The sequence below is a fragment of the Spermophilus citellus genome (assembly GCF_964194105.1).
Source record: "Spermophilus citellus genome assembly, chromosome: 9".
Classification (NCBI taxonomy): domain Eukaryota; kingdom Metazoa; phylum Chordata; class Mammalia; order Rodentia; family Sciuridae; genus Spermophilus; species Spermophilus citellus.
The window spans coordinates 36036623-36063206 of NC_138191.1; positions in this window are offsets into that span (position 1 = coordinate 36036623).

Sequence of the window (26584 nt, forward strand, 5' to 3'; positions counted from 1 at the left end):
TCAATATAGGAGAAAACAGAGTAAAACCTAAAAATTTAAACTGTTACTGGAAATGAACGCTTCACCATAGAAGAACGAAATTTGGGGAACCAAGTGGGCTTATTGTACTGATCATTACCTGAAAGTATCATCCAGTTTGGGTGAAAAAATACTTGCTGAGATTTCTGGAGATTCGTAATTTTTGGAAGCTTGGCAACCCCTTTCCATGAAAGTGTTTCTCGCCAGTCACTGCTTAGGGCTACTTCAAGAGGAAACAACACATAGAGTTAGAACGTGAAACTGCTTTATTTTGTCAAGTTTCAAGAAGCTAGCACAAACCGTGTTGGATTTAGAGTTCCAAATACATCTATCAATATAGGAGAAAACAGAGTGAAACCTAAAAATTCAAACTGTTAGTAGAAACGAACGCTTCAACATAGAAGAATGAAATTTGGAGAACCAAGTTGGCTTAGTGTACTGATCATTACCTGTAAGTATCATCCAGTTTTGGTGAAAAAATACTTGCTGAGATATCTGGAGATTCGTAATTTTAGGAAGCTTGGCAACCCCTTTCCATGAAAGTGTTTCTCGCCAGTCACTGCATAGGGCTACTTCAAGAGGAAAGAACACATAGAGACAGAACGTGAAACTACTTTATTTTGTCAAGTTTCAAGAAGCTAGCACAAACCGTGTTGGATTTAGAGTTCCAAATACATCTATCTATATAGGAGAAAACAGAGTGAAACCTAAAAATTCAAACTGTTACTGGAAATGAACGCTTCAACATAGAAGAACGAAATTTGGGGAACCAAGTTGGCTTAGTGTACTGATCATTACCTGAAAGTATCATCCAGTTTGGGTGAAAAAATATTTGCTGTGATTTCTGGAGATTCGTAGTTTTTGGAAGCTTGACAACCCCTTTCTATGAAAGTGTTTCTCGCCAGTCACTGCTTAGGGCTACATCAAGAGGAAACAACACATAGATATAGAACGTGAAACTGCTTTATTTTGTCAAGTTTCAAGAAGCTAGCACAAACCGTGTTGGATTTACAGTTCCAAATCCATCTATCAATATAGGAGAAAACAGAGTGAAACCTAAAAATTCAAACTGTTACTGGAAATGAACGCTTTAACATAGAAGAACGAAATTTGGGGAACCAAGTCGGCTTAGTGTTCTGATCATTTCCTGAAAGTATCATCAAGTTTGGGTGAAAAAATATTTGCTGAGATTTCTGGAGATTCGAAATTTTAGGAAGCTTGGCAACCCCTTTCCATGAAAGTGTTTCTCGCCAGTCACTGCTTAGGGCTACTTCAAGAGGAAACAACACATAGAGATAGAACGTGAAACTGCTTTATTTTGTCAAGTTTCAAGAAGCTAGCACAAACCGTGTTGGATTTAGAGTTCCAAATACATCTATCAATATAGGAGAAAACAGAGTGAAACCTAAAAATTCAAACTGTTACTGGAAATGAACGCTTCAACATAGAAGAACGAAATTTGGGGAACCAAGTCGGCTTAGTGTACTGATCATTACCTGAAAGTATCATCCAGTTTGGGTGAAAAAATATTTGCTGAGATTTCTGGAGATTCGTAATTTTTGGAAGCTTGGGAACCCGTTTCCATGAAAGTGTTTCTCGCCAGTCACTGCTTAGGGATACATCAAGAGGAAACAAAACATAGAGATAGAACCTGAAACTACTTTATTGTGTCAAGTTTCAAGAAGCTAGCACAAACCGTGTTGGATTTAGAGTTCCAAATACATCTATCAATATAGGAGAAAACAGAGTGAAACCTAAAAATTGAAACTGTTAGTAGAAACGAACGCTTCAACATAGAAGAATGAAATTTGGGGAACCAAGTTGGCTTATTGTACTGATCATTACCTGAAAGTATCATCCAGTTTGGGTGAAAAAATATTTGCTGAGATTTCTGGAGATTCGTAATTTTTGGAAGCTTGGCAACCCCTTTCCATGAAAGTGTTTCTCGCCAGTCACTGCTTAGGGCTACATCAAGAGGAAAAAAAACATAGAGGACGAACGTGAAACTTCTTTATTTTGTCAAGTTTCAAGAAGCTAGCACAAACCGTGTTGGATTTAGAGTTCCAAATACATTTATCAATATAGGAGAAAACAGAGTGAAACCTAAAAATTTAAACTGTTACTGGAAATGAACGCTTCACCATAGAAGAACGAAATTTGGGGAACCAAGTCGGCTTAGTGTACTGACCATTACCTGAAAGTATCATCCAGTTTGGGTGAAAAAATATTTGCTGAGATTACTGGAGATTCGTAATTTTTGGAAGCTTGGGAACCCCTTTCCATGAAAATGTTTCTCGCCAGTTACTGCGTAGGGATACATCAAGAGGAAACAAGACATAGAGATAGAACGTGAAACTACTTTATTTTGTCAAGTTTCAAGAAGCTAGCACAAACCGTGTTGGATTTAGAGTTCCAAATACATCTATCAATATAGGAGAAAACAGAGTGAAACCTAAAAATTCAAACTGTTACTGGAAATGAACGCTTCAACATAGAAGAACGAAATTTGGGGAACCAAGTCGGCTTAGTGTACTGATCATTACCTGAAAGTATCATCCACTTTGGGTGAAAAAATATTTGCTGTGATTTCTGGAGATTCGTAGTTTTTGGAAGGTTGACAACCCCTTTCTATGAAAGTGTTTCTCGCCAGTCACTGCTTAGGGCTACATCAAGAGGAAACAACACATAGATATAGAACGTGAAACTGCTTTATTTTGTCAAGTTTCAAGAAGCTAGCACAAACCGTGTTGGATTTAGAGTTCCAAATACATCTATCAATATAGGAGAAAACAGAGTGAAACCTAAAAATTCAAACTGTTACTGGAAATGTACGCTTCAACATAGAAGAACGAAATTTGGTGAACCAAGTCGGCTTAGTGTACTGATCATTACCTGAAAGTATCATCCAGTTTGGGAGAAAAAATATTTGCTGAGATTTCTGGAGATTCGTAATTTTTGGAAGCTTGGCAACCCCTTTCCATGAAAGTGTTTCTCGCCAGTCACTGCTTAGGGCTACATCAACAGGAAACAAGACATAGAGACAGAACGTGAAACTGCTTTATTTTGTCAAGTTTCAAGAAGCTAGCACAAACCGTGTTGGATTTAGAGTTCCAAATACATCTATCAATATAGGAGAAAACAGAGTGAAACCTAAAAATTTAAACTGTTACTGGAAATGAACGCTTCACCATAGAAGAACGAAATTTGGGGAACCAAGTCGGCTTAGTGTACTGACCATTACCTGAAAGTATCATCCAGTTTGGGTGAAAAAATATTTGCTGAGATTTCTGGAGATTCGTAATTTTTGGAAGCTTGGGAACCCCTTTCCATGAAAGTGTTTCTCGCCAGTCACTGCTTAGGGCTACATCAAGAGGAAACAAGACATAGAGACAGAACGTGAAACTGCTTTATTTTGTCAAGTTTCAAGAAGCTAGCACAAACCGTGTTGGATTTAGAGTTCCAAATACATCTATCAATATAGGAGAAAACAGAGTGAAACCTAAAAATTCAAACTGTTACTGGAAATGAACGCATCAACATAGAAGAACGAAATTTGGGGAACCAAGTCGGCTTAGTGTACTGATCATTACCTGAAAGTATCATCCAGTTTGGGTGAAAAAATATTTGCTGAGATTTCTGGAGATTCGTAATTTTTGGAAGTTTGGCAACCCCTTTCCATGAAAGTGTTTCTCGCCAGTCACTTCTTAGGGCTACATCAAGATGAAAAAAAACATGGAGATAGAATCTGAAACTACTTTATTGTGTCAAGTTTCAAGAAGCTAGCACAAACCGTGTTGGATTTAGAGTTCCAAATACATCTATCAATATAGGAGAAAACAGAGTGAAACCTAAAAATTCAAACGGTTACTGGAAATGAACGCTTTAACATAGAAGAACGAAATTTGGGGAACCAAGTCGGCTTAGTGTTCTGATCATTTCCTGAAAGTATCATCAAGTTTGGGTGAAAAAATATTTGCTGAGATTTCTGGAGATTCGTAATTTTTGGAAGCTTGGCAACCCCTTTCCATGAAAGTGTTTCTCGACAGTCACTGCTTAGGGCTACATCAAGAGGAAACAAAACATAGAGATAGAACGTGAAACTGCTTTATTTTGTCAAGTTTCAAGAAGCTAGCACAAACCGTGTTGGATTTAGAGTTCCAAATACATCTATCAATATAGGAGAAAACAGAGTGAAACCTAAAAATTCAAACTGTTAGTGGAAACGAACGCTTCAACATAGAAGAATGAAATTTGGAGAACCAAGTTGGCTTAGTGTACTGATCATTACCTGTAAGTATCATCCAGTTTTGGTGAAAAAATACTTGTTGAGATTTCTGGAGATTCGTAATTTTAGGAAGCTTGGCAACCCCTTTCCATGAAAGTGTTTCTCGCCAGTCACTGCATAGGGCTACTTCAAGAGGAAAGAACACATAGATATAGAACGTGAAACTACTTTATTTTGTCAAGTTTCAAGAAGCTAGCACAAACCGTGTTGGATTTAGAGTTCCAAATACATCTATCAATATAGGAGAAAACAGAGTGAAACCTAAAAATTGAAACTGTTAGTAGAAACGAACGCTTCAACATAGAAGAATGAAATTTGGGGAACCAAGTTGGCTTATTGTACTGATCATTACCTGAAAGTATCATCCAGTTTGGGTGAAAAAATATTTGCTGAGATTTCTGGAGATTCGTAATTTTTGGAAGCTTGGCAACCCCTTTCCATGAAAGTGTTTCTCGCCAGTCACTGCTTAGGGCTACATCAAGAGGAAAAAAAACATAGAGGACGAACGTGAAACTTCTTTATTTTGTCAAGTTTCAAGAAGCTAGCACAAACCGTGTTGGATTTAGAGTTCCAAATACATTTATCAATATAGGAGAAAACAGAGTGAAACCTAAAAATTTAAACTGTTACTGGAAATGAACGCTTCACCATAGAAGAACGAAATTTGGGGAACCAAGTGGGCTTATTGTACTGATCATTACCTGAAAGTATCATCCAGTTTGGGTGAAAAAATACTTGCTGAGATTTCTGGAGATTCGTAATTTTTGGAAGCTTGGCAACCCCTTTCCATGAAAGTGTTTCTCGCCAGTCACTGCTTAGGGCTACTTCAAGAGGAAACAACACATAGAGTTAGAACGTGAAACTGCTTTATTTTGTCAAGTTTCAAGAAGCTAGCACAAACCGTGTTGGATTTAGAGTTCCAAATACATCTATCAATATAGGAGAAAACAGAGTGAAACCTAAAAATTCAAACTGTTAGTAGAAACGAACGCTTCAACATAGACGAATGAAATTTGGAGAACCAAGTTGGCTTAGTGTACTGATCATTACCTGTAAGTATCATCCAGTTTTGGTGAAAAAATACTTGCTGAGATATCTGGAGATTCGTAATTTTAGGAAGCTTGGCAACCCCTTTCCATGAAAGTGTTTCTCGCCAGTCACTGCATAGGGCTACTTCAAGAGGAAAGAACACATAGAGACAGAACGTGAAACTACTTTATTTTGTCAAGTTTCAAGAAGCTAGCACAAACCGTGTTGGATTTAGAGTTCCAAATACATCTATCTATATAGGAGAAAACAGAGTGAAACCTAAAAATTCAAACTGTTACTGGAAATGAACGCTTCAACATAGAAGAACGAAATTTGGGGAACCAAGTTGGCTTAGTGTACTGATCATTACCTGAAAGTATCATCCAGTTTGGGTGAAAAAATATTTGCTGTGATTTCTGGAGATTCGTAGTTTTTGGAAGCTTGACAACCCCTTTCTATGAAAGTGTTTCTCGCCAGTCACTGCTTAGGGCTACATCAAGAGGAAACAACACATAGATATAGAACGTGAAACTGCTTTATTTTGTCAAGTTTCAAGAAGCTAGCACAAACCGTGTTGGATTTACAGTTCCAAATCCATCTATCAATATAGGAGAAAACAGAGTGAAACCTAAAAATTCAAACTGTTACTGGAAATGAACGCTTTAACATAGAAGAACGAAATTTGGGGAACCAAGTCGGCTTAGTGTTCTGATCATTTCCTGAAAGTATCATCAAGTTTGGGTGAAAAAATATTTGCTGAGATTTCTGGAGATTCGAAATTTTAGGAAGCTTGGCAACCCCTTTCCATGAAAGTGTTTCTCGCCAGTCACTGCTTAGGGCTACTTCAAGAGGAAACAACACATAGAGATAGAACGTGAAACTGCTTTATTTTGTCAAGTTTCAAGAAGCTAGCACAAACCGTGTTGGATTTAGAGTTCCAAATACATCTATCAATATAGGAGAAAACAGAGTGAAACCTAAAAATTCAAACTGTTACTGGAAATGAACGCTTCACCATTGAGGAACGAAATTTGGGGAACCAAGTCGGCTTAGTGTACTGATCATTACCTGAAAGTATCATCCAGTTTGGGTGAAAAAATATTTGCTGAGATTTCTGGAGATTCCTAATTTTTGGAAGCTTGGCAACCCCTTTCCATGAAAGTGTTTCTCGCCAGTCACTGCTTAGGGCTACATCAAGAGGAAACAAAACATAGAGATAGAACGTGAAACTGCTTTATTTTGTCAAGTTTCAAGAAGCTAGCACAAACCGTGTTGGATTTAGAGTTCCAAATACATCTATCTATATAGGAGAAAACAGAGTGAAACCTAAAAATTCAAACTGTTACTGGAAATGAACGCTTCATCATAGAAGAACGAAATTTGGGGAACCAAGTCGGCTTAGTGTACTGATCATTACCTGAAAGTATCATCCAGTTTGGGTGAAAAAATATTTGCTGAGATTTCTGGAGATTCGTAATTTTTGGAAGCTTGGGAACCCGTTTCCATGAAAGTGTTTCTCGCCAGTCACTGCTTAGGGATACATCAAGAGGAAACAAAACATAGAGATAGAACCTGAAACTACTTTATTGTGTCAAGTTTCAAGAAGCTAGCACAAACCGTGTTGGATTTAGAGTTCCAAATACATCTATCAATATAGGAGAAAACAGAGTGAAACCTAAAAATTGAAACTGTTAGTAGAAACGAACGCTTCAACATAGAAGAATGAAATTTGGGGAACCAAGTTGGCTTATTGTACTGATCATTACCTGAAAGTATCATCCAGTTTGGGTGAAAAAATATTTGCTGAGATTTCTGGAGATTCGTAATTTTTGGAAGCTTGGCAACCCCTTTCCATGAAAGTGTTTCTCGCCAGTCACTGCTTAGGGCTACATCAAGAGGAAAAAAAACATAGAGGACGAACGTGAAACTTCTTTATTTTGTCAAGTTTCAAGAAGCTAGCACAAACCGTGTTGGATTTAGAGTTCCAAATACATTTATCAATATAGGAGAAAACAGAGTGAAACCTAAAAATTTAAACTGTTACTGGAAATGAACGCTTCACCATAGAAGAACGAAATTTGGGGAACCAAGTCGGCTTAGTGTACTGACCATTACCTGAAAGTATCATCCAGTTTGGGTGAAAAAATATTTGCTGAGATTACTGGAGATTCGTAATTTTTGGAAGCTTGGGAACCCCTTTCCATGAAAATGTTTCTCGCCAGTCACTGCGTAGGGATACATCAAGAGGAAACAAGACATAGAGATAGAACGTGAAACTACTTTATTTTGTCAAGTTTCAAGAAGCTAGCACAAACCGTGTTGGATTTAGAGTTCCAAATACATCTATCTATATAGGAGAAAACAGAGTGAAACCTAAAAATTCAAACTGTTACTGGAAATGAACGCTTCAACATAGAAGAACGAAATTTGGGGAACCAAGTCGGCTTAGTGTACTGATCATTACCTGAAAGTATCATCCACTTTGGGTGAAAAAATATTTGCTGTGATTTCTGGAGATTCGTAGTTTTTGGAAGCTTGACAACCCCTTTCTATGAAAGTGTTTCTCGCCAGTCACTGCTTAGGGCTACATCAAGAGGAAACAACACATAGATATAGAACGTGAAACTGCTTTATTTTGTCAAGTTTCAAGAAGCTAGCACAAACCGTGTTGGATTTAGAGTTCCAAATACATCTATCAATATAGGAGAAAACAGAGTGAAACCTAAAAATTCAAACTGTTACTGGAAATGTACGCTTCAACATAGAAGAACGAAATTTGGGGAACCAAGTCGGCTTAGTGTACTGATCATTACCTGAAAGTATCATCCAGTTTGGGAGAAAAAATATTTGCTGAGATTTCTGGAGATTCGTAATTTTTGGAAGCTTGGCAACCCCTTTCCATGAAAGTGTTTCTCGCCAGTCACTGCTTAGGGCTACATCAAGAGGAAACAAGACATAGAGACAGAACGTGAAACTGCTTTATTTTGTCAAGTTTCAAGAAGCTAGCACAAACCGTGTTGGATTTAGAGTTCCAAATACATCTATCAATATAGGAGAAAACAGAGTGAAACCTAAAAATTTAAACTGTTACTGGAAATGAACGCTTCACCATAGAAGAACGAAATTTGGGGAACCAAGTCGGCTTAGTGTACTGACCATTACCTGAAAGTATCATCCAGTTTGGGTGAAAAAATATTTGCTGAGATTTCTGGAGATTCGTAATTTTTGGAAGCTTGGGAACCCCTTTCCATGAAAGTGTTTCTCGTCAGTCACTGCTTAGGGCTACATCAAGAGGAAACAAGACATAGAGACAGAACGTGAAACTGCTTTATTTTGTCAAGTTTCAAGAAGCTAGCACAAACCGTGTTGGATTTAGAGTTCCAAATACATCTATCAATATAGGAGAAAACAGAGTGAAACCTAAAAATTCAAACTGTTACTGGAAATGAACGCATCAACATAGAAGAACGAAATTTGGGGAACCAAGTCGGCTTAGTGTACTGATCATTACCTGAAAGTATCATCCAGTTTGGGTGAAAAAATATTTGCTGAGATTTCTTGAGATTCGTAATTTTTGGAAGCTTGGCAACCCCTTTCCATGAAAGTGTTTCTCGCCAGTCACTTCTTAGGGCTACATCAAGATGAAAAAAAACATGGAGATAGAATCTGAAACTACTTTATTGTGTCAAGTTTCAAGAAGCTAGCACAAACCGTGTTGGATTTAGAGTTCCAAATACATCTATCAATATAGGAGAAAACAGAGTGAAACCTAAAAATTCAAACTGTTACTGGAAATGAACGCTTCAACATAGAAGAACGAAATTTGGGGAACCAAGTCGGCTTAGTGTACTGATCATTACCTGAAAGTATCATCCAGTTTGGGTGAAAAAATATTTGCTGAGATTTCTGGTGATTCCTAATTTTTGGAAGCTTGGCAACCCCTTTCCATGAAAGTGTTTCTCGCCAGTCACTGCTTAGGGATACATCAAGAGGAAACAAAACATAGAGATAGAACGTGAAACTGCTTTATTTTGTCAAGTTTGAAGAAGCTAGCACAAACCGTGTTGGATTTAGAGTTCCAAATACATCTATCAATATAGGAGAAAACAGAGTGAAACCTAAAAATTGAAACTGTTAGTAGAAACGAACGCTTCAACATAGAAGAATGAAATTTGGGGAACCAAGTTGGCTTATTGTACTGATCATTACCTGAAAGTATCATCCAGTTTGGGTGAAAAAATACTTGCTGAGATTTCTGGAGATTCGAAATTTTAGGAAGCTTGGCAACCCCTTTCCATGAAAGTGTTTCTCGCCAGTCACTGCTTAGGGCTACTTCAAGAGGAAACAACACATAGAGATAGAACGTGAAACTGCTTTATTTTGTCAAGTTTCAAGAAGCTAGCACAAACCGTGTTGGATTTAGAGTTCCAAATACATCTATCAATATAGGAGAAAACAGAGTGAAACCTAAAAATTCAAACTGTTACTGGAAATGAACGCTTCAACATAGAAGAACGAAATTTGGGGAACCAAGTCGGCTTAGTGTACTGATCATTACCTGAAAGTATCATCCAGTTTGGGTGAAAAAATATTTGCTGAGATTTCTGGAGATTCGTAATTTTTGGAAGCTTGGGAACCCCTTTCCATGAAAGTGTTTCTCGCCAGTCACTGCTTAGGGATACATCTAGAGGAAACAAAACATAGAGATAGAACCTGAAACTACTTTATTGTGTCAAGTTTCAAGAAGCTAGCACAAACCGTGTTGGATTTAGAGTTCCAAATACATCTATCAATATAGGAGAAAACAGAGTGAAACCTAAAAATTGAAACTGTTAGTAGAAACGAACGCTTCAACATAGAAGAATGAAATTTGGGGAACCAAGTTGGCTTATTGTACTGATCATTACCTGAAAGTATCATCCAGTTTGGGTGAAAAAATATTTGCTGAGATTTCTGGAGATTCGTAATTTTTGGAAGCTTGGCAACCCCTTTCCATGAAAGTGTTTCTCGCCAGTCACTGCTTAGGGCTACATCAAGAGGAAAAAAAAACATAGAGGACGAACGTGAAACTTCTTTATTTTGTCAAGTTTCAAGAAGCTAGCACAAACCGTGTTGGATTTAGAGTTCCAAATACATTTATCAATATAGGAGAAAACAGAGTGAAACCTAAAAATTTAAACTGTTACTGGAAATGAACGCTTCACCATAGAAGAACGAAATTTGGGGAACCAAGTCGGCTTAGTGTACTGACCATTACCTGAAAGTATCATCCAGTTTGGGTGAAAAAATATTTGCTGAGATTACTGGAGATTCGTAATTTTTGGAAGCTTGGGAACCCCTTTCCATGAAAATGTTTCTCGCCAGTCACTGCGTAGGGATACATCAAGAGGAAACAAGACATAGAGATAGAACGTGAAACTGCTTTATTTTGTCAAGTTTCAAGAAGCTAGCACAAACCGTGTTGGATTTAGAGTTCCAAATACATCTATCAATATAGGAGAAAACAGAGTGAAACCTAAAAATTCAAACTGTTAGTAGAAACGAACGCTTCAACATAGAAGAATGAAATTTGGAGAACCAAGTTGGCTTAGTGTACTGATCATTACCTGTAAGTATCATCCAGTTTTGGTGAAAAAATACTTGCTGAGATATCTGGAGATTCGTAATTTTAGGAAGCTTGGCAACCCCTTTCCATGAAAGTGTTTCTCGCCAGTCACTGCATAGGGCTACTTCAAGAGGAAAGAACACATAGAGACAGAACGTGAAACTACTTTATTTTGTCAAGTTTCAAGAAGATAGCACAAACCGTGTTGGATTTAGAGTTCCAAATACATCTATCTATATAGGAGAAAACAGAGTGAAACCTAAAAATTCAAACTGTTACTGGAAATGAACGATTCAACATAGAAGAACGAAATTTGGGGAACCAAGTTGGCTTAGTGTACTGATCATTACCCGAAAGTATCATCCAGTTTGGGTGAAAAAATATTTGCTGTGATTTCTGGAGATTCGTAGTTTTTGGAAGCTTGACAACCCCTTTCTATGAAAGTGTTTCTCGCCAGTCACTGCTTAGGGCTACATCAAGAGGAAACAACACATAGATATAGAACGTGAAACTGCTTTATTTTGTCAAGTTTCAAGAAGCTAGCACAAACCGTGTTGGATTTACAGTTCCAAATCCATCTATCAATATAGGAGAAAACAGAGTGAAACCTAAAAATTCAAACTGTTACTGGAAATGAACGCTTTAACATAGAAGAACGAAATTTGGGGAACCAAGTCGGCTTAGTGTTCTGATCATTTCCTGAAAGTATCATCAAGTTTGAGTGAAAAAATATTTGCTGAGATTTCTGGAGATTCGAAATTTTAGGAAGCTTGGCAACCCCTTTCCATGAAAGTGTTTCTCGCCAGTCACTGCTTAGGGCTACTTCAAGAGGAAACAACACATAGAGATAGAACGTGAAACTGCTTTATTTTGTCAAGTTTCAAGAAGCTAGCACAAACCGTGTTGGATTTAGAGTTCCAAATACATCTATCAATATAGGAGAAAACAGAGTGAAACCTAAAAATTCAAACTGTTACTGGAAATGAACGCTTCACCATTGAGGAACGAAATTTGGGGAACCAAGTCGGCTTAGTGTACTGATCATTACCTGAAAGTATCATCCAGTTTGGGTGAAAAAATATTTGCTGAGATTTCTGGAGATTCGTAATTTTTGGAAGCTTGGCAACCCCTTTCCATGAAAGTGTTTCTCGACAGTCACTGCTTAGGGCTACATCAAGAGGAAACAAAACATAGAGATAGAACGTGAAACTGCTTTATTTTGTCAAGTTTCAAGAAGCTAGCACAAACCGTGTTGGATTTAGAGTTCCAAATACATCTATCAATATAGGAGAAAACAGAGTGAAACCTAAAAATTCAAACTGTTAGTGGAAACGAACGCTTCAACATAGAAGAATGAAATTTGGAGAACCAAGTTGGCTTAGTGTACTGATCATTACCTGTAAGTATCATCCAGTTTTGGTGAAAAAATACTTGTTGAGATTTCTGGAGATTCGTAATTTTAGGAAGCTTGGCAACCCCTTTCCATGAAAGTGTTTCTCGCCAGTCACTGCATAGGGCTACTTCAAGAGGAAAGAACACATAGATATAGAACGTGAAACTACTTTATTTTGTCAAGTTTCAAGAAGCTAGCACAAACCGTGTTGGATTTAGAGTTCCAAATACATCTATCAATATAGGAGAAAACAGAGTGAAACCTAAAAATTGAAACTGTTAGTAGAAACGAACGCTTCAACATAGAAGAATGAAATTTGGGGAACCAAGTTGGCTTATTGTACTGATCATTACCTGAAAGTATCATCCAGTTTGGGTGAAAAAATATTTGCTGAGATTTCTGGAGATTCGTAATTTTTGGAAGCTTGGCAACCCCTTTCCATGAAAGTGTTTCTCGCCAGTCACTGCTTAGGGCTACATCAAGAGGAAAAAAACATAGAGGACGAACGTGAAACTTCTTTATTTTGTCAAGTTTCAAGAAGCTAGCACAAACCGTGTTGGATTTAGAGTTCCAAATACATTTATCAATATAGGAGAAAACAGAGTGAAACCTAAAAATTTAAACTGTTACTGGAAATGAACGCTTCACCATAGAAGAACGAAATTTGGGGAACCAAGTGGGCTTATTGTACTGATCATTACCTGAAAGTATCATCCAGTTTGGGTGAAAAAATACTTGCTGAGATTTCTGGAGATTCGTAATTTTTGGAAGCTTGGCAACCCCTTTCCATGAAAGTGTTTCTCGCCAGTCACTGCTTAGGGCTACTTCAAGAGGAAACAACACATAGAGTTAGAACGTGAAACTGCTTTATTTTGTCAAGTTTCAAGAAGCTAGCACAAACCGTGTTGGATTTAGAGTTCCAAATACATCTATCTATATAGGAGAAAACAGAGTGAAACCTAAAAATTCAAACTGTTACTGGAAATGAACGCTTCAACATAGAAGAACGAAATTTGGGGAACCAAGTTGGCTTAGTGTACTGATCATTACCTGAAAGTATCATCCAGTTTGGGTGAAAAAATATTTGCTGTGATTTCTGGAGATTCGTAGTTTTTGGAAGCTTGACAACCCCTTTCTATGAAAGTGTTTCTCGCCAGTCACTGCTTAGGGCTACATCAAGAGGAAACAACACATAGATATAGAACGTGAAACTGCTTTATTTTGTCAAGTTTCAAGAAGCTAGCAGAAACCGTGTTGGATTTACAGTTCCAAATCCATCTATCAATATAGGAGAAAACAGAGTGAAACCTAAAAATTCAAACTGTTACTGGAAATGAACGCTTTAACATAGAAGAACGAAATTTGGGGAACCAAGTCGGCTTAGTGTTCTGATCATTTCCTGAAAGTATCATCAAGTTTGGGTGAAAAAATATTTGCTGAGATTTCTGGAGATTCGAAATTTTAGGAAGCTTGGCAACCCCTTTCCATGAAAGTGTTTCTCACCAGTCACTGCTTAGGGCTACTTCAAGAGGAAACAACACATAGAGATAGAACGTGAAACTGCTTTATTTTGTCAAGTTTCAAGAAGCTAGCACAAACCGTGTTGGATTTAGAGTTCCAAATACATCTATCAATATAGGAGAAAACAGAGTGAAACCTAAAAATTCAAACTGTTACTGGAAATGATCGCTTCACCATTGAGGAACGAAATTTGGGGAACCAAGTCGGCTTAGTGTACTGATCATTACCTGAAAGTATCATCCAGTTTGGGTGAAAAAATATTTGCTGAGATTTCTGGAGATTCCTAATTTTTGGAAGCTTGGCAACCCCTTTCCATGAAAGTGTTTCTCGCCAGTCACTGCTTAGGGCTACATCAAGAGGAAACAAAACATAGAGATAGAACGTGAAACTGTTTTATTTTGTCAAGTTTCAAGAAGCTAGCACAAACCGTGTTGGATTTAGAGTTCCAAATACATCTATCTATATAGGAGAAAACAGAGTGAAACCTAAAAATTCAAACTGTTACTGGAAATGAACGCTTCAACATAGAAGAACGAAATTTGGGGAACCAAGTCGGCTTAGTGTACTGATCATTACCTGAAAGTATCATCCAGTTTGGGTGAAAAAATATTTGCTGAGATTTCTGGAGATTCGTAATTTTTGGAAGCTTGGGAACCCGTTTCCATGAAAGTGTTTCTCGCCAGTCACTGCTTAGGGATACATCAAGAGGAAACAAAACATAGAGATAGAACCTGAAACTACTTTATTGTGTCAAGTTTCAAGAAGCTAGCACAAACCGTGTTGGATTTAGAGTTCCAAATACATCTATCAATATAGGAGAAAACAGAGTGAAACCTAAAAATTGAAACTGTTAGTAGAAACGAACGCTTCAACATAGAAGAATGAAATTTGGGGAACCAAGTTGGCTTATTGTACTGATCATTACCTGAAAGTATCATCCAGTTTGGGTGAAAAAATATTTGCTGAGATTTCTGGAGATTCGTAATTTTTGGAAGCTTGGCAACCCCTTTCCATGAAAGTGTTTCTCGCCAGTCACTGCTTAGGGCTACATCAAGAGGAAAAAAAACATAGAGGACGAACGTGAAACTTCTTTATTTTGTCAAGTTTCAAGAAGCTAGCACAAACCGTGTTGGATTTAGAGTTCCAAATACATTTATCAATATAGGAGAAAACAGAGTGAAACCTAAAAATTTAAACTCTTACTGGAAATGAACGCTTCACCATAGAAGAACGAAATTTGGGGAACCAAGTCGGCTTAGTGTACTGACCATTACCTGAAAGTATCATCCAGTTTGGGTGAAAAAATATTTGCTGAGATTACTGGAGATTCGTAATTTTTGGAAGCTTGGGAACCCCTTTCCATGAAAATGTTTCTCGCCAGTCACTGCGTAGGGATACATCAAGAGGAAACAAGACATAGAGATAGAACGTGAAACTGCTTTATTTTGTCAAGTTTCAAGAAGCTAGCACAAACCGTGTTGGATTTAGAGTTCCAAATACATCTATCAATATAGGAGAAAAGAGAGTGAAACCTAAAAATTCAAACTGTTAGTAGAAACGAACGCTTCAACATAGAAGAATGAAATTTGGAGAACCAAGTTGGCTTAGTGTACTGATCATTACCTGTAAGTATCATCCAGTTTTGGTGAAAAAATACTTGCTGAGATATCTGGAGATTCGTAATTTTAGGAAGCTTGGCAACCCCTTTCCATGAAAGTGTTTCTCGCCAGTCACTGCATAGGGCTACTTCAAGAGGAAAGAACACATAGAGACAGAACGTGAAACTACTTTATTTTGTCAAGTTTCAAGAAGCTAGCACAAACCGTGTTGGATTTAGAGTTCCAAATACATCTATCTATATAGGAGAAAACAGAGTGAAACCTAAAAATTCAAACTGTTACTGGAAATGAACGCTTCAACATAGAAGAACGAAATTTGGGGAACCAAGTTGGCTTAGTGTACTGATCATTACCTGAAAGTATCATCCAGTTTGGGTGAAAAAATACTTGCTGTGATTTCTGGAGATTCGTAGTTTTTGGAAGCTTGACAACCCCTTTCTATGAAAGTGTTTCTCGCCAGTCACTGCTTAGGGCTACATCAAGAGGAAACAACACATAGATATAGAACGTGAAACTGCTTTATTTTGTCAAGTTTCAAGAAGCTAGCACAAACCGTGTTGGATTTACAGTTCCAAATCCATCTATCAATATAGGAGAAAACAGAGTGAAACCTAAAAATTCAAACTGTTACTGGAAATGAACGCTTTAACATAGAAGAACGAAATTTGGGGAACCAAGTCGGCTTAGTGTTCTGATCATTTCCTGAAAGTATCATCAAGTTTGGGTGAAAAAATATTTGCTGAGATTTCTGGAGATTCGAAATTTTAGGAAGCTTGGCAACCCCTTTCCATGAAAGTGTTTCTCGCCAGTCACTGCTTAGGGCTACTTCAAGAGGAAACAACACATAGAGATAGAACGTGAAACTGCTTTATTTTGTCAAGTTTCAAGAAGCTAGCACAAACCGTGTTGGATTTAGAGTTCCAAATACATCTATCAATATAGGAGAAAACAGAGTGAAACCTAAAAATTCAAACTGTTACTGGAAATGAACGCTTCACCATTGAGGAACGAAATTTGGGGAACCAAGTCGGCTTAGTGTACTGATCATTACCTGAAAGTATCATCCAGTTTGGGTGAAAAAATATTTGCTGAGATTTCTGGAGATTCGTAATTTTTGGAAGCTTGGCAACCCCTTTCCATGAAAGTGTTTCTCGACAGTCACTGCTTAGGGCTACATCAAGAGGAAACAAAACATAGAGATAGAACGTGAAACTGCTTTATTTTGTCAAGTTTCAAGAAGCTAGCACAAACCGTGTTGGATTTAGAGTTCCAAATACATCTATCAATATAGGAGAAAACAGAGTGAAACCTAAAAATTCAAACTGTTAGTAGAAACGAACGCTTCAACATAGAAGAATGAAATTTGGAGAACCAAGTTGGCTTAGTGTACTGATCATTACCTGTAAGTATCATCCAGTTTTGGTGAAAAAATACTTGTTGAGATTTCTGGAGATTCGTAATTTTAGGAAGCTTGGCAACCCCTTTCCATGAAAGTGTTTCTCGCCCGTCACTGCATAGGGCTACTTCAAGAGGAAAGAACACATAGATATAGAACGTGAAACTACTTTATTTTGTCAAGTTTCAAGAAGCTAGCACAAACCGTGTTGGATTTAGAGTTCCAAATACATCTATCTATATAGGAGAAAACAGAGTGAAACCTAAAAATTCAAACTGTTACTGGAAATGAACGCTTCAACATAGAAGAACGAAATTTGGAAAACCAAGTCGGCTTAGTGTACTGATCATTACCTGAAAGTATCATCCAGTTTGGGTGAAAAAATATTTGCTGAGATTTCTGGAGATTCGTAATTTTTGGAAGCTTGGGAACCCCTTTCCATGAAAGTGTTTCTCGCCAGTCACTGCTTAGGGATACATCAAGAGGAAACAAAACATAGAGATAGAACCTGAAACTACTTTATTGTGTCAAGTTTCAAGAAGCTAGCACTAACCGTGTTGGATTTAGAGTTCCAAATACATCTATCAATATAGGAGAAAACAGAGTGAAACCTAAAAATTGAAACTGTTAGTAGAAACGAACGCTTCAACATAGAAGAATGAAATTTGGGGAACCAAGTTGGCTTATTGTACTGATCATTACCTGAAAGTATCATCCAGTTTGGGTGAAAAAATATTTGCTGAGATTTCTGGAGATTCGTAATTTTTGGAAGCTTGGCAACCCCTTTCCATGAAAGTGTTTCTCGCCAGTCACTGCTTAGGGCTACATCAAGAGGAAAAAAAACATAGAGGACGAACGTGAAACTTCTTTATTTTGTCAAGTTTCAAGAAGCTAGCACAAACCGTGTTGGATTTAGAGTTCCAAATACATTTATCAATATAGGAGAAAACAGAGTGAAACCTAAAAATTTAAACTGTTACTGGAAATGAACGCTTCACCATAGAAGAACGAAATTTGGGGAACCAAGTCGGCTTAGTGTACTGACCATTACCTGAAAGTATCATCCAGTTTGGGTGAAAAAATATTTGCTGAGATTACTGGAGATTCGTAATTTTTGGAAGCTTGGGAACCCCTTTCCATGAAAATGTTTCTCGCCAGTCACTGCGTAGGGATACATCAAGAGAAAACAAGACATAGAGATAGAACGTGAAACTGCTTTATTTTGTCAAGTTTCAAGAAGCTAGCACAAACCGTGTTGGATTTAGATTTCCAAATACATCTATCAATATAGGAGAAAACAGAGTGAAACCTAAAAATTCAAACTGTTACTGGAAATGAACGCTTCAACATAGAAGAAGGAAATTTGGGGAACCAAGTCGGCTTAGTGTACTGATCATTACCTGAAAGTATCATCCAGTTTGGGTGAAAAAATATTTGCTGAGATTTCTGGAGATTCGTAATTTTTGGAAGCTTGGGAACCCCTTTCCATGAAAGTGTTTCTCGCCAGTCAGTGCTTAGGGATACATCAAGAGGAAACAAAACATAGAGATAGAACCTGAAACTACTTTATTGTGTCAAGTTTCAAGAAGCTAGCACAAACCGTGTTGGATTTAGAGGTCCAAATACATCTATCTATATAGGAGAAAACAGAGTGAAACCTAAAAATTGAAACAGTTAGTAGAAACGAACGCTTCAACATAGAAGAATGAAATTTGGGGAACCAAGTTGGCTTATTGTACTGATCATTACCTGAAAGTATCATCCAGTTTGGGTGAAAAAATATTTGCTGAGATTTCTGGAGATTCGTAATTTTTGGAAGCTTGGCAACCCCTTTCCATGAAAGTGTTTCTCGCCAGTCACTTCTTAGGGCTACATCAAGATGAAAAAAAACATGGAGATAGAATCTGAAACTACTTTATTGTGTCAAGTTTCAAGAAGCTAGCACAAACCGTGTTGGATTTAGAGTTCCAAATACATCTATCAATATAGGAGAAAACAGAGTGAAACCTAAAAATTCAAACTGTTACTGGAAATGAACGCTTTAACATAGAAGATCGAAATTTGGGGAACCAAGTCGGCTTAGTGTTCTGATCATTTCCTGAAAGTATCATCAAGTTTGGGTGAAAAAATATTTGCTGAGATTTCTGGTGATTCCTAATTTTTGGAAGCTTGGCAACCCCTTTCCATGAAAGTGTTTCTCGACAGTCACTGCTTAGGGCTACATCAAGAGGAAACAAAACATAGAGATAGAACGTGAAACTGCTTTATTTTGTCAAGTTTCAAGAAGCTAGCACAACCCGTGTTGGATTTAGAGTTCCAAATACATCTATCAATATAGGAGAAAACAGAGTGAAACCTAAAAATTCAAACTGTTACTGGAAATGAACGCTTCAACATAGAAGAACGAAACTTGGGGAACCAAGTCGGCTTAGTGTACTGATCATTACCTGAAAGTATCATCCAGTTTGGGTGAAAAAATATTTGCTGAGATTTCTGGAGATTCGTAATTTTTGGAATCTTGGGAACCCCTTTCCATGAAAGTGTTTCTCGCCAGTCACTGCTTAGGGCTACATCAAGAGGAAACAAAACATAGAGATAGAATCTGAAACTCCTTTATTGTGTCAAGTTTCAAGAAGCTAGCACAAACCGTGTTGGATTTAGAGTTCCAAATACATCTATCAATATAGGAGAAAACAGAGTGAAACCTAAAAATTCAAACTGTTAGTAGAAACGAACGCTTCAACATAGAAGAATGAAATTTGGAGAACCAAGTTGGCTTAGTGTACTGATCATTACCTGTAAGTATCATCCAGTTTTGGTGAAAAAATACTTGCTGAGATATCTGGAGATTCGTAATTTTAGGAAGCTTGGCAACCCCTTTCCATGAAAGTGTTTCTCGCCAGTCACTGCATAGGGCTACTTCAAGAGGATAGAACACATAGAGACAGAACGTGAAACTACTTTATTTTGTCAAGTTTCAAGAAGCTAGCACAAACCGTGTTGGATTTAGAGTTCCAAATACATCTATCTATATAGGAGAAAACAGAGTGAAACCTAAAAATTCAAACTGTTACTGGAAATGAACGCTTCAACATAGAAGAACGAAATTTGGGGAACCAAGTTGGCTTAGTGTACTGATCATTACCTGAAAGTATCATCCAGTTTGGGTGAAAAAATATTTGCTGTGATTTCTGGAGATTCGTAGTTTTTGGAAGCTTGACAACCCCTTTCTATGAAAGTGTTTCTCGCCAGTCACTGCTTAGGGCTACATCAAGAGGAAACAAAACATAGAGATAGAACCTGAAACTACTTTATTGTGTCAAGTTTCAAGAAGCTAGCACAAACCGTGTTGGATTTAGAGTTCCAAATACATCTATCAATATAGGAGAAAACAGAGTGAAACCTAAAAATTGAAACAGTTAGTAGAAACGAACGCTTCAACATAGAAGAATGAAATTTGGGGAACCAAGTTGGCTTATTGTACTGATCATTACCTGAAAGTATCATCCAGTTTGGGTGAAAAAATATTTGCTGAGATTTCTGGAGATTCGTAATTTTTGGAAGCTTGGCAACCCCTTTCCATGAAAGTGTTTCTCGCCAGTCACTGCTTAGGGCTACATCAAGAGGAAAAAAAACATAGAGGACGAACGTGAAACTTCTTTATTTTGTCACGTTTCAAGAAGCTAGCACAAACCGTGTTGGATTTAGAGTTCCAAATACATTTATCAATATAGGAGAAAACAGAGTGAAACCTAAAAATTTAAACTGTTACTGGAAATGAACGCTTCACCATAGAAGAACGAAATTTGGGAAACCAAGTGGGCTTATTGTACTGATCATTACCTGAAAGTATCATCCAGTTTGGGTGAAAAAATACTTGCTGAGATTTCTGGAGATTCGTAATTTTTGGAAGCTTGGCAACCCCTTTCCATGAAAGTTTTTCTCGCCAGTCACTGCTTAGGGCTACTTCAAGAGGAAACAACACATAGATATAGAACGTGAAACTGCTTTATTTTGTCAAGTTTCAAGAAGCTAGCACAAACCGTGTTGGATTTACAGTTCCAAATCCATCTATCAATATAGGAGAAAACAGAGTGAAACCTAAAAATTCAAACTGTTACTGGAAATGAACGCTTTAACATAGAAGAACGAAATTTGGGGAACCAAGTCGGCTTAGTGTTCTGATCATTTCCTGAAAGTATCATCAAGTTTGGGTGAAAAAATATTTGCTGAGATTTCTGGAGATTCGTAATTTTAGGAAGCTTGGCAACCCCTTTCCATGAAAGTGTTTCTCGCCAGTCACTGCTTAGGGCTACTTCAAGAGGAAACAACACATAGAGATAGAACGTGAAACTGCTTTATTTTGTCAAGTTTCAAGAAGCTAGCACAAACCGTGTTGGATTTAGAGTTCCAAATACATCTATCAATATAGGAGAAAACAGAGTGAAACCTAAAAATTCAAACTGTTACTGGAAATGAACGCTTCACCATTGAGGAACGAAATTTGGGGAACCAAGTCGGCTTAGTGTACTGATCATTACCTGAAAGTATCATCCAGTTTGGGTGAAAAAATATTTGCTGAGATTTCTGGAGATTCGTAATTTTTGGAAGCTTGGCAACCCCTTTCCATGAAAGTGTTTCTCGACAGTCACTGCTTAGGGCTACATCAAGAGGAAACAAAACATAGAGATAGAACGTGAAACTGCTTTATTTTGTCAAGTTTCAAGAAGCTAGCACAAACCGTGTTGGATTTAGAGTTCCAAATACATCTATCAATATAGGAGAAAACAGAGTGAAACCTAAAAATTCAAACTGTTAGTAGAAACGAACGCTTCAACATAGAAGAATGAAATTTGGAGAACCAAGTTGGCTTAGTGTACTGATCATTACCTGTAAGTATCATCCAGTTTTGGTGAAAAAATACTTGTTGAGATTTCTGGAGATTCGTAATTTTAGGAAGCTTGGCAACCCCTTTCCATGAAAGTGTTTCTCGCCAGTCACTGCATAGGGCTACTTCAAGAGGAAAGAACACATAGAGACAGAACGTGAAACTACTTTATTTTGTCAAGTTTCAAGAAGCTAGCACAAACCGTGTTGGATTTAGAGTTCGAAATACATCTATCTATATAGGAGAAAACAGAGTGAAACCTAAAAATTCAAACTGTTACTGGAAATGAACGCTTCAACATAGAAGAACGAAATTTGGGGAACCAAGTCGGCTTAGTGTACTGATCATTACCTGAAAGTATCATCCAGTTTGGGTGAAAAAATATTTGCTGAGATTTCTGGAGATTCGTAATTTTTGGAAGCTTGGGAACCCCTTTCCATGAAAGTGTTTCTCGCCAGTCAGTGCTTAGGGATACATCAAGAGGAAACAAAACATAGAGATAGAACCTGAAACTACTTTATTGTGTCAAGTTTCAAGAAGCTAGCACAAACCGTGTTGGATTTAGAGGTCCAAATACATCTATCTATATAGGAGAAAACAGAGTGAAACCTAAAAATTGAAACAGTTAGTAGAAACGAACGCTTCAACATAGAAGAATGAAATTTGGGGAACCAAGTTGGCTTATTGTACTGATCATTACCTGAAAGTATCATCCAGTTTGGGTGAAAAAATATTTGCTGAGATTTCTGGAGATTCGTAATTTTTGGAAGCTTGGCAACCCCTTTCCATGAAAGTGTTTCTCGCCAGTCACTTCTTAGGGCTACATCAAGATGAAAAAAAACATGGAGATAGAATCTGAAACTACTTTATTGTGTCAAGTTTCAAGAAGCTAGCACAAACCGTGTTGGATTTAGAGTTCCAAATACATCTATCAATATAGGAGAAAACAGAGTGAAACCTAAAAATTCAAACTGTTACTGGAAATGAACGCTTTAACATAGAAGATCGAAATTTGGGGAACCAAGTCGGCTTAGTGTTCTGATCATTTCCTGAAAGTATCATCAAGTTTGGGTGAAAAAATATTTGCTGAGATTTCTGGTGATTCCTAATTTTTGGAAGCTTGGCAACCCCTTTCCATGAAAGTGTTTCTCGACAGTCACTGCTTAGGGCTACATCAAGAGGAAACAAAACATAGAGATAGAACGTGAAACTGCTTTATTTTGTCAAGTTTCAAGAAGCTAGCACAACCCGTGTTGGATTTAGAGTTCCAAATACATCTATCAATATAGGAGAAAACAGAGTGAAACCTAAAAATTCAAACTGTTACTGGAAATGAACGCTTCAACATAGAAGAACGAAACTTGGGGAACCAAGTCGGCTTAGTGTACTGATCATTACCTGAAAGTATCATCCAGTTTGGGTGAAAAAATATTTGCTGAGATTTCTGGAGATTCGTAATTTTTGGAATCTTGGGAACCCCTTTCCATGAAAGTGTTTCTCGCCAGTCACTGCTTAGGGCTACATCAAGAGGAAACAAAACATAGAGATAGAATCTGAAACTCCTTTATTGTGTCAAGTTTCAAGAAGCTAGCACAAACCGTGTTGGATTTAGAGTTCCAAATACATCTATCAATATAGGAGAAAACAGAGTGAAACCTAAAAATTCAAACTGTTAGTAGAAACGAACGCTTCAACATAGAAGAATGAAATTTGGAGAACCAAGTTGGCTTAGTGTACTGATCATTACCTGTAAGTATCATCCAGTTTTGGTGAAAAAATACTTGCTGAGATATCTGGAGATTCGTAATTTTAGGAAGCTTGGCAACCCCTTTCCATGAAAGTGTTTCTCGCCAGTCACTGCATAGGGCTACTTCAAGAGGATAGAACACATAGAGACAGAACGTGAAACTACTTTATTTTGTCAAGTTTCAAGAAGCTAGCACAAACCGTGTTGGATTTAGAGTTCCAAATACATCTATCTATATAGGAGAAAACAGAGTGAAACCTAAAAATTCAAACTGTTACTGGAAATGAACGCTTCAACATAGAAGAACGAAATTTGGGGAACCAAGTTGGCTTAGTGTACTGATCATTACCTGAAAGTATCATCCAGTTTGGGTGAAAAAATATTTGCTGTGATTTCTGGAGATTCGTAGTTTTTGGAAGCTTGACAACCCCTTTCTATGAAAGAGTTTCTCGCCAGTCACTGCTTAGGGCTACATCAAGAGGAAACAAAACATAGAGATAGAACCTGAAACTACTTTATTGTGTCAAGTTTCAAGAAGCTAGCACAAACCGTGTTGGATTTAGAGTTCCAAATACATCTATCAATATAGGAGAAAACAGAGTGAAACCTAAAAATTGAAACTGTTAGTAGAAACGAACGCTTCAACATAGAAGAATGAAATTTGGGGAACCAAGTTGGCTTATTGTACTGATCATTACCTGAAAGTATCATCCAGTTTGGGTGAAAAAATATTTGCTGAGATTTCTGGAGATTCGTAATTTTTGGAAGCTTGGCAACCCCTTTCCATGAAAGTGTTTCTCGCCAGTCACTGCTTAGGGCTACATCAAGAGGAAAAAAAACATAGAGGACGAACGTGAAACTTCTTTATTTTGTCACGTTTCAAGAAGCTAGCACAAACCGTGTTGGATTTAGAGTTCCAAATACATTTATCAATATAGGAGAAAACAGAGTGAAACCTAAAAATTTAAACTGTTACTGGAAATGAACGCTTCACCATAGAAGAACGAAATTTGGGAAACCAAGTGGGCTTATTGTACTGATCATTACCTGAAAGTATCATCCAGTTTGGGTGAAAAAATACTTGCTGAGATTTCTGGAGATTCGTAATTTTTGGAAGCTTGGCAACCCCTTTCCATGAAAGTTTTTCTCGCCAGTCACTGCTTAGGGCTACTTCAAGAGGAAACAACACATAGATATAGAACGTGAAACTGCTTTATTTTGTCAAGTTTCAAGAAGCTAGCACAAACCGTGTTGGATTTACAGTTCCAAATCCATCTATCAATATAGGAGAAAACAGAGTGAAACCTAAAAATTCAAACTGTTACTGGAAATGAACGCTTTAACATAGAAGAACGAAATTTGGGGAACCAAGTCGGCTTAGTGTTCTGATCATTTCCTGAAAGTATCATCAAGTTTGGGTGAAAAAATATTTGCTGAGATTTCTGGAGATTCGTAATTTTAGGAAGCTTGGCAACCCCTTTCCATGAAAGTGTTTCTCGCCAGTCACTGCTTAGGGCTACTTCAAGAGGAAACAACACATAGAGATAGAACGTGAAACTGCTTTATTTTGTCAAGTTTCAAGAAGCTAGCACAAACCGTGTTGGATTTAGAGTTCCAAATACATCTATCAATATAGGAGAAAACAGAGTGAAACCTAAAAATTCAAACTGTTACTGGAAATGAACGCTTCACCATTGAGGAACGAAATTTGGGGAACCAAGTCGGCTTAGTGTACTGATCATTACCTGAAAGTATCATCCAGTTTGGGTGAAAAAATATTTGCTGAGATTTCTGGAGATTCGTAATTTTTGGAAGCTTGGCAACCCCTTTCCATGAAAGTGTTTCTCGACAGTCACTGCTTAGGGCTACATCAAGAGGAAACAAAACATAGAGATAGAACGTGAAACTGCTTTATTTTGTCAAGTTTCAAGAAGCTAGCACAAACCGTGTTGGATTTAGAGTTCCAAATACATCTATCAATATAGGAGAAAACAGAGTGAAACCTAAAAATTCAAACTGTTAGTAGAAACGAACGCTTCAACATAGAAGAATGAAATTTGGAGAACCAAGTTGGCTTAGTGTACTGATCATTACCTGTAAGTATCATCCAGTTTTGGTGAAAAAATACTTGTTGAGATTTCTGGAGATTCGTAATTTTAGGAAGCTTGGCAACCCCTTTCCATGAAAGTGTTTCTCGCCAGTCACTGCATAGGGCTACTTCAAGAGGAAAGAACACATAGAGACAGAACGTGAAACTACTTTATTTTGTCAAGTTTCAAGAAGCTAGCACAAACCGTGTTGGATTTAGAGTTCGAAATACATCTATCTATATAGGAGAAAACAGAGTGAAACCTAAAAATTCAAACTGTTACTGGAAATGAACGCTTCAACATAGAAGAACGAAATTTGGGGAACCAAGTCGGCTTAGTGTACTGATCATTACCTGAAAGTATCATCCAGTTTGGGTGAAAAAATATTTGCTGAGATTTCTGGAGATTCGTAATTTTTGGAAGCTTGGGAACCCGTTTCCATGAAAGTGTTTCTCGCCAGTCACTGCTTAGGGATACATCAAGAGGAAACAAAACATAGAGATAGAACCTGAAACTACTTTATTGTGTCAAGTTTCAAGAAGCTAGCACAAACCGTGTTGGATTTAGAGTTCCAAATACATCTATCAATATAGGAGAAAACAGAGTGAAACCTAAAAATTGAAACTGTTAGTAGAAACGAACGCTTCAACATAGAAGAATGAAATTTGGGGAACCAAGTTGGCTTATTATACTGATCATTACCTGAAAGTATCATCCAGTTTGGGTGAAAAAATATTTGCTGAGATTTCTGGAGATTCGTAATTTTTGGAAGCTTGGCAACCCCTTTCCATGAAAGTGTTTCTCGCCAGTCAGTGCTTAGGGCTACATCTAGAGGAAAAAAAACATAGAGGACGAACGTGAAACTTCTTTATTTTGTCAAGTTTCAAGAAGCTAGCACAAACCGTGTTGGATTTAGAGTTCCAAATACATTTATCAATATAGGAGAAAACAGAGTGAAACCTAAAAATTTAAACTGTTACTGGAAATGAACGC